Genomic DNA, 7,725 nt, shown 5'->3' with positions numbered 1-7,725 from the left:
GTGGCATCCATATCAGGGGAGGAAAAGCTAACCATATATAATTTGGTATCCCCATGTAACCGTTATCATATGATTTGCATGGAGTTATTAAATTATCGCCCTTTGGGGCTCAGTAGTGGGCACTAGCACTTTAAAAATGTCCTTGTTTGTGCAAAGCAATCAATTTTAGCACCAGACACTACCTCTTTAATGCAACTAAGAAAATAGAACCACCAATCGTATTAACTTGACTTCCTGTGAACACTGTTCACTGTGGTTGTTTTTAATTTTTTTATTAAATGGTCATTTTTACAGTGGGTTTTTAAAAACATTTTTGCTAGGAATTATGCATGGGTCACATGCTTACTGTTAATTCTAATTATGTGACATCATTCACTCCATGACACGAACTTTGTAGCTGTAACTTGATATTACTCAAATCAGCTGCAATTTGATGTTACTACTAGTAGTAATAATAGTAGCAGTGCTTTTTAAGCAGAAAAACCTTACCATGACTGTGTAAGTGCTGATCATGATGCCGATAACAACGTTCTTAGCAAATCCCCTGCAACTGCAGTAGATGTCGGTGTGAGCAAACCTTAGAGAATAAAATTTTTGGTGGTTAAAGAAGCCTGAGGCAAAAATGGATGCTTTCAGTGCCATTAACTGTGTTGCAGTGTCTTGCTTAATGGTAATGGCAATTTTAGGCACTTTAAAGGGGAATATTAAAATTGAATATAAGCTTCAGCACACTTAAATAAGAAACATTCTAAATACAATCAATTAATAATTCTGTACCGTTTCAGAAATAATCATGTTTATTTTCACTATTCCTCTCTCAGTATCTGTTTTTCTTCATTCTGTGCTTCATTCAGGAGTTGGGTGTCAGGTGAATGATCCAATATATCTTATAGGGAGGGCTCCTTTTGCCTAGAAGATGTATTAGAGCTCACTCTATTAAAATCACCAGAAATCCTGTCTCTCTACGTACAGGATTTGTCAGTTATTTTGTTAGATTTTGTTTGTACTGGAATCAGTTATTTGAGTGAGCTCTAATACATCTGCTAGGAAAGGAAGCCCCCTCTATAGGATATATTGGATCATTCATCTGACACCCAACTGCTGCATGAAGACAGAATGAAGAGAAACAGATGCTGAGAGAGGAATACTGAATATGAACTTGATTATTTCAGAAACAATGCAGAATTTTTAATTGAATGTATTTAGAAAGTTTCTTATTTCAGTATGAGGAAGCTTATATTAAATTTTCATTTTTGCGATAGTTCCCCTTTAAGCAACAAGTTTGTAGTAGGCTGAAAATATTTGTCCCAAAAGCAGCCCGACATAGCAATAAATGCAAATTGCCTGACAGGTTCTCACATCGGGGCTTGTCAGACCATAGTTCAGGCTGCACTTGCAGGGACACATATGCTTATCAGGCAATTTACATTCTAGTCAATGTGGGGCTGTATATGTACTGCGGCTTTGGGCTACTTAAAGTGCCCAAAGTAGCCTGTGTGTCATTACCCTAAAAGATTATAGGGCTCCTTTACAAAAAGTAGATCTGCAAGAGAATACTCTGCACCTACTTTTGTGCAAGGGACCCCTGTACTTCTCACATGCTTTATCATTGCATTTAGTACAAGTCTCTTTTTACATGTAAGTACAGGTGCTCAGTGCTGTGCCACTTAAATCACACAAGTATATTCCATCTATTTGCTGCCCCTTCCTGGTTGCAGAGCTTTGATGTGCTTCTGGGAGAAAAAAATTCTAAAAAATTTTTGCAGGCTAATTCCCAGCATTAGTGGAATGTATGTAAAGACGAAAGTAAGGTTTTCCTCCCCTGCCACAATTTTCCTGCAGCTGCTTTCACTCAAACTTCACATACCCTTTGAAGCACTTATGCCACTCCTTTTGCACGAATTCCCTAAGATGGAAATACTGAACTGGCTGACTTCATGTGGGTGACAGTTGCAAACTGCATTCACCTTTCCTCTTTCATATCTCTGCTTTTCCGGCTTGATGTATCCCCATTCTGTTCTTACTTTTTGTCAACCAAAATTATGAAACTGTATCTGGCTACAACAGTGCAAGACTGAACTAAGGAATTGTCTTATTACTTTATTCCTTGTATTTTTTTTGTTTTTGTTTTCTTAATCCCCTCACCCCCATTAATTTTACCTGACGGTGCTATGGCCGAATTAACAGTGGGACTCCGGCCTTGTTGATAAGCAGGCCCAGTTCTCTGGGTTCGGAATTGGTTTTTATTAATGTTCTGTTGGCCAAGTGTACATTGGCTTTGCTGTGTTTTCGTTTTTTTTTTTGGTTTTGTTTTTTTATTCTAATTATTATTTACTTTTTATACTGTGAAAAATCTTTCATTTGGAAGATTAAATGAATTTGGACACAGGTGAAAAAGTCTTATTTCTTGTGAATTCATATAATGCAGAGAAATTGGCTACAACCTATGAATGTCGCTTCACTGTCATTTCACGCAAACAATAATAGTCTATGATAAGAAATATTGGAGTTAAAAGAACATCACACTTGTTACATGCATATGGTGTTTTGTACACTTTGAATGCCATATAAGTGAATTTGGGGTACCGAATTTCTCCCCACAAGTCAGGAGTATGTTGCTGTTAAGAACTCTGTCAGAAAGATGGAGTTACACTGGCAAAATTGATTTAGTCTAACTTGTGAATTGCTGTTTTATTCATTTGTGGCAGAGAAGAGTATTTTACACCAGTTTAACACCAGATTTGTCTTTATGTTACTACAAGCGATGTGACAGAAGTGGAAATGAGTCCGAGAAACAAAGAGTCCAGTCATGCAGTAGTCACACAAACTTGCAGAAAGGGACTCTAATGGTCAAATTTTAAATTCAAAACTCGAAATTCGACCAATGTCAGGAAGGCTACAAACAACTACAAACTGATCCCAGGACGTCTCCCATTGACTAAAATGGCAATTCGTCAAGTTTTATGTGGTGAATAGTTGAATTTGAGTTCTTAAAGGGGCAGTATGATCAATTTTGAAAATCGAATTTTTTGAAGAATATGAATCGAATTTTAACAATTCCCTAGTCTAATTTGACCGTTTTGGCCATCAAAAAACTTGAAAATTTGAATTTTCAATTTGACCCTTGATAAATCTGCCCATAAGTATCAGTTGGCAGATACGTCAGCCAACACCTTGACATTAGGGAAATGATCCACTCCGGGCACGTTTAAGACGTTATTTCATGTTATAGTTTTGAGTGAATAAACGGTTTTAATAATCCACTTCTAAAAAAAACAGGCTTACCATCATCCATTTTGAAATGGATGATGGGAAGCCTGTTTTTTGGGATCCAGATTAGACACTAAAGCGAACATTTCATCACCCCTTTTTCAGCATATCCCTTAAAACCGACCTCTAGAACCTCTTTAGCTAAGAACAGTTTTAATAAAAATTGTTTCTGCAGGGCATGTGACCTGTTTAGTATAAATGGCCCTGTTTAAAGGCTTGATTTATAAAATTCACATCGTAGACTGCTAACTAGAATGAGGTCTGATATTACTAGTGATGTGCAGGCCGGCCCAACACCCAGGCGGGTTTGGGCCAACACTTCCTTTGCAGGTTGCGGGTGGGTTTGGGTTAAGCTCTTCGGCCTGCACTCCCCACTTGTGACTTACACTGCCTGCTTCCGGTTTTGGTTTTTGTACTTGCCATGCCACACCCCTTTAGTGATGTCATCGGCTGGGTGGGTGGTGCGGGGCCTATAAATAGAGGGGAGGAGGTAGGTGCGAGCAGGCTTGGGTCAGGTGCAAGTCAAGAAAAACCCAGACTCACACATCACTAATTGCTACAGACTGCACGGGCTTCTGTGCAATCATGTGGTCAGCAGAATATTTACAAAGACCAAGTAAAATAACTGCTTTATAGTTGTCTAGTTTTAAAGGACATCAACCCAAAAAGTTTTTAAGTTATTTGTATTTAGATTGCTATTGTAAGCAGTAGCTTTCTATTCTCTGCCCTGGTGGCTCTGGCTTTTGAAACAATGTAAGACAAGGCAAAGGATTGACAGACCTGTCTAACTGGAGGAGACTGACTTTTGCAACATTGTTCAAAAAGTAACCAGGAGTTAAGCAAATGCTGCTTTCAACAGCAATTACATTTATCAATAACTTTTAAAACACCAACAATTTTTAATAAATTCATATTGGAAATTTGTTTAAAATGGTGTTTTCTTTTATTAAGCAATAGGATATTTTTTGGGTTGACGTGCCCTTAAATAAGGATTTGGGGACTATAACTGTTCAGTCCTAATTGCATTGCTGTATAGGAATCTGTTTCTATATAGAGTTCCTTAATAAGCTGCAGGAGCAATCCACTGAGTATTTTACTACTCTTTGGCCACAGCCATTAAAAAGTCACATTTTCCAAGGAAAATCTAATTTTCTGCTCTGATCCCCAAGCTCAGCTGATTGACATCAGCCATAGCAGACAAAGCATGTTCAGTACTGAAGAATTTAACAATAGGTTAAATGGAACCTGTCATCCTAAGAAATAATTTCAAGTTCTATTTTATTGGGTTTGACAAGCAAAATAATCTTTACTTACACTATATAAGTTATTTAAATCTTGTTTTCTTCAGCCTGGGAATTCACAATCACAGAAGGCAGGCATTGTTATTAAGGCAAGTTATGCATAAGGGCAGGACTACACGGCCGATTTCACAGTGATCCGCAGGTGTCACGTCGGATGCGACGGAAACAAGGTAAGTAATGGCAGTGTCGGATCGTGTCGCATTGTTGATGCGACGCGACACGACTGTCGGATGCAGACGCAGCGTGCAGCGTCTGCATCCGACAGTCGTGTCGCATAAACAATGCGACACGATGCAACAATTGAATTGACGCCTGCGATTTTGCGTGTCGGATCGCTGTGATCACTTTGCATCATGCCAAAACCTTGTTTGTGCCAGAATAGAGGACCTGATGCACATGCATTGGCTACAAAATTAGCTGGTATGGGAGAAGGGATGTGAAGAGCTCAGCGACATCTAGGAAGAGAAGAATGAAAAGTGAAGTAAAAGTGGGGATATAATTGACAATTGAGATTTTGTAATACCTTCAGGCACATGCAAGTGCCAAAGGCAGGTGGAAAGCATAGGGGAACATGGGTTGAAATAGACGTGGGTAAGAGCAATAATGCAGGCAAAGGCAGATGAAGTATAACAACAGCAGGGTCATCTAGATGTCACAGTTTAGTAACACATATGCTGGCTCAGCAAGTAGCACTTGTACCTTGCAATGCTGGGGTCCTGAGTTTGATTCTGGTTTGGGCACTATCTCATACCTCCCAACTGTCACGTTTTTTGTGGCTCAGTCCCGATTTTGACGGCTCAACCTGTAGTCCAGGATTGTTATACTGAAATGTCCCAACTTTCTCTTTGATCTCCTGCACTGAACAGCCAGAAAAAGATGCAATGTTTCTGAAAATAAATTAAATGTAAAGCCTTAAATAAGAGGCTTTTGGCAGTGATCACAGAATACTCTGCAGCTGCACTTAGATAGATTTGTTACAATTTAAGATAAGCAGGTCTCCTGGGGAAACTGACTTGCAGCTGAAAGGGCAATTCACCTTTATTAGCGAAACTGCCATAACACATTAAAACCACACATATGTGTTTAAACTTTCCATAACCCGCCAAATTTTGTAAACTGTATGGGGTATTTAGGGGCGGCCATAAAATGGGAATGGGCAAAAAAATTGTCTCTTTCTATTTTTATTATGTTTGGAGGTATGCTATCTGCAAGGAGTTTGTATGTTCTCCCCATGCTTACACAGGTTTCCTCCTCAAGAACATATTGGCAAATTCATTATCCCACCGTGTGTGAATATGATAGGGACCTTACATTATAAACAACACTAGGGCAGGAGCAATTTAGAGAGATTGGATGTCAAAAAAATATGTTGGTGCTATTTAAATTCAAGGAAATGATAACTAGTCTAGGGTTAGCAGAGGGTGTCAATTACAATAAGACCCTGATCTTGGATAGACGCTGGGCTAAACGAAAGAAAAAACACTACAAATCTGTTAATTTAAATTATATACAAAGGATTTTTTAACTAATAACCAACCTCAGTGAATTATTACAATTTCCACGTGTCACCTATCACAGCTTCTTTGGATGCCGCCTAGGTTAAGGCTAACTATGTATACACCGTTTCTGACTACTCAGGCATCAATTCAAGTTTGGGACAAGTTCATGCATGTGGATTCTATTTAACATGGTTTTCATCTAAACTTTCCGCTTTACAGCCTTGACAGGTATCATACCTAATTTTAATCCATAACCATGGCTTACAGCAGGTATTGATTCCATAGAAGACATAATGCCTAATAATAATTATCTTTTGCAGGACTTAGATTAAAACTTTCAACTTTATCTTTTTTAACATATTTACAACTAGCAAGCTATATAAGAACAACTAAGATCTGTAAAATTAAGATCCCGTCTTCTCAACCACGGAAAATAACTTTCTTAGTTCGAGCTTCTACCAAACCATTTTTAGTAATACATATATTAGAAGCTGCTAGACTATTGATTGTCCAACATTGGAACTCTGAAGAGACCCCTGCAATTTCAGAACTTATGAATTTTATACAATCAACTGGAATATTATGATGCTAGGAACAATAATTTAATGTATAAACATAAAAAAGTGGGCAGGTTGGAATGCTTTGACTCAAAAAGAGCCAGGGTCTGACTAAATGTACTTGCAGAAATTTGAAAATGAATTTATTAATGATTTATATTTTTTTCTTTTTATGTCTATTTGATATTGGCCTTTACTTTGGCCTCATTTATTTTGGTTACTCTGTATAATAATTTTACATTTGTGATCATGTCAAAAGGAGACATAGAGTATAAATGAAAAAACCCTAATTTTGTAGGCAAATAAAAGTAATATATGGTGTTGCTTTTACATGGTGCTAAAAATTCATATCTTTAACAATAGCCCCTTGATTGGAGCTCCCTATAGATGTTCACTGGTCCCTGTCCCAGTTTCAAAAGAGGAGTGGGTGTGTCCTAATTGTCCCTGCCAGAAGCACAGTAGGAGGGGACAGACAATCACAGCCCTGCAGTCACACATGCAAAGACAGGCTTCAGTTCCCTATCAGATCCTGCTAGCTGCTGATTGGTTCCTGTCCTACAGTGCTGAGAGCTGCGGGCTGCCCTGCACAGCCTGAGAATTCAGGGAGCAGGAAGTGGAAGAAAAGGGAGGAATTATGAGGGGTTTTGCAGAAATATTCAATAAATCAGCCTAAAACAATACTTTTTAAGGCACAATCCTTCTATATCTAAATGAGTATAACACACTGGTACATTCTTATTTTTTTTACACATAATGTCTCCTTTAAAAGTGTAATTATGAAAATTATAAATAATAATAAAAAAATGGACATGTTTAAATAGTCCATTAACCCCCCTGGAGAGAAAGCATTTGTTATTCTTTTTTTTTTTTTTTTTTTTAACCAATGTCATATTTTTTCCTACCTAGATTATAGCTAGGAGAGAACACAAGCAGCTACAAACCCGCCTGATTTAGTATAGAATTCATAGGCAGACACTGAAGACAAGAGCACAGAACAAACATACAGCAAATCCCCAGGTGCCCAACCAGAGTCCAGACTGGAACCGGAAGAACAACAAACCCTAACAACGTCACAGCGACGTAATCTCTTAGAGCCGG

Source organism: Xenopus laevis, chromosome 3L, assembly GCF_017654675.1.
Source record: "Xenopus laevis strain J_2021 chromosome 3L, Xenopus_laevis_v10.1, whole genome shotgun sequence".
NCBI lineage: Eukaryota > Metazoa > Chordata > Amphibia > Anura > Pipidae > Xenopus > Xenopus laevis.
This window is presented reverse-complemented; position numbering follows the sequence as displayed.